This window comes from Pteropus medius, unplaced genomic scaffold, assembly GCF_902729225.1.
Source record: "Pteropus medius unplaced genomic scaffold, Ma_sr-lr_union100, whole genome shotgun sequence".
Taxonomy (NCBI): Eukaryota; Metazoa; Chordata; class Mammalia; order Chiroptera; family Pteropodidae; genus Pteropus; species Pteropus medius.
The window spans coordinates 5,847,741-5,849,926 of record NW_024350927.1 but is presented as its reverse complement, the minus strand read 5'-3'; the positions used below and the strand labels follow the sequence as shown (position 1 = coordinate 5,849,926).

The following is a 2,186-nucleotide window of genomic DNA, read 5'->3' as shown; positions in this document are numbered from 1 at the left end:
TTCTCCTGTCTTGGACTGTTATATTAATATACTTAAATTTGGCTTTTCTTGCTTGATATTACATCATAAGAGCAAGTAGAGTCAGTATTGCTGTATTACTTATGATTCATTCATTTTCATTGCTATATATATTTCACTGTATAAATATACCAAAATATTTTTTATCCATTTTACTGTTGATGGATACTTGGGTTGTTACCAGTTTGAGACTGTTACAGATATTGTAGCTATAAATATTCCATTTGATGTTGGATTTTGGATTTTTGTCAAATGCATGTTCTACATCTATCGAGAACTCCTCAATATAGTTTTGTATTTTAGGCTATTAATATGGTGAATTTCGCTGGTCGATTTAATTTTTTTCAATAAGTTGACATTTAATATTATTTTATATAAGTTTCAGGTGTACAGCACCGTGGTCAGACATTTTTATAATTTGAAAGTGATTCCCCCTGATTAGTCTAGCACCCACCTGGCATCATACATAGTATTGCAATGTTATCGGCTATATTCTCAATGCTGTACTTTACATTCCCCTTACTATTTTGTAACTACCAATTTGTACTTCTAAATCCCTTCACCTTTTTCACCCAGAAAAATACGAAACGCTTCACAAATTTGCATGTCATCCTTGTGCAGGGGCCGTGCTAATCTCTCGAGTTCCAATTTTAGTACACGTGCTGCTCAAGCGAGCACCGCACTGATTAATTTTGAGCGTTAAACAAACCTTGCGAGAGAAATCCCACTAGGACATCATGTCTTATTCTTTTTTATGTATTGTTTGAGTCGATTTGCTAAACTTTGTTCAGAATATTTGCATCTACTTGTATTTAATATTTGCATCAAAAGGGATATCGATTTGTAGTTTTTTCTTGTAATATCTTTTCCTACTTTTAGTAACTTCCCTAATTACTTTTTCTCTACATTTGAGATGCCAATTTTCAAAGTCACTACATTGCGTAATTCAGTGATTCAGCATTATTCAGCATCATTTCTATGTATGTATGTATATATATGTGTGTATATTTAGACACACATATATATATATCTTTTTCTCTTTTTTAAATGTTTTCCCTCATTGTCCTTTCTTGATGTCTTCTGGTGGAGTTTCTCAATCCGATCCTCTGGTTCACTAATTTCTTCTTCATATGCATTCTCTTGTACAACCATGTAGCTCCAATTCATTTTTCTAAATAACTGCTTATTCTATCTAGCACTTGTTCCTAATAGTCTATCTCTTTGAAGATATTTATTATGCGTATTTAAAATTTTTCTTATGTCTAGTCCATTCCTTCTGCTTCCTCTGAGGCGTTCACTTGATGGTCTCTGATTTATAGCTGTTGCACTCCTTAGATATGTAGTTATTTTCTCATGAGCTCCCATTCCCCCGAGCTTTATAAACTGCCTGGTGACAATGGTGATGTGTAGTAAGTGCTAAAGCTCAAGTCCTAGTTTTTGCCCTCCTGGTGAGTGAGTGAGTGTGCATGTGTGTGTGTGTGTGTGTGTTGGTGAGGCATCTCAGAGGGGAGAGCTGCTGGCATTAAATTATAGATCTCATAAGTGACCGTTTGCCATCCCCACAGGTCACCCAGCCTTTCAAGAAAATTCCTTGTTCTTCTTCCCCGGCATGGCTCTTTCCTTTGGTTATAATCACCTGACCCTTAGCAAATGGAGGATCAGAAGGGAGCATTTGGGGTCAGGCTCTTCCTCACAGCCAGACCTCTGTGCCCCCCTAACACCTCTCCCGCACCCCCTAGCGCAGGGCAGGTAGCGATTGAAGTGGAGACGAGAGGACCACAGCTAAGTCCAGACCTCTTCCCCAGCCTCTCCTCCACCCCTGACCACACCTCCTCGGCTCCAAGCTGCCATTACTCCCCTCCCAGAGCCCAGCACTTTCTGCTTCCTCACAGATTCCTCCGTGTTTATAGCTCCTCAGTCTCGTCTGCCTCCCTCTCCGTTCTGGCCTCTCCCTGGCTGGGTTCAGCGCTGCAGGCTGCAGCCTCCTCTCCATCTCCCCAGAACTCCTGTGGCAGATGCTATCACCCATCTCCCGGAAAGATGAAGAAACTGAAATTCAGGGGGCTCATGTTACCCGCCTGCAGCTACACAGCTGCTAAGCGAAGACGCTGAGGCCCATCCATTTCTCCCTGCCCCCGAGTCTGCAAGGAACCGTTGGGAGAAATCTC

At 40.9% G+C, this 2,186-nt stretch overlaps 1 non-coding gene across 1 annotated transcript; it reads right to left on the bottom strand.

Annotated features, from left to right (window-relative positions):
• Positions 1-594: 594 nt before the first annotated feature.
• Positions 595-696, bottom strand: LOC120585933 (U6 spliceosomal RNA). Its single transcript, XR_005648576.1, has one exon. It is a non-coding gene; the product is annotated as a U6 spliceosomal RNA (small nuclear RNA).
• Positions 697-2,186: the final 1,490 nt, after the last annotated feature.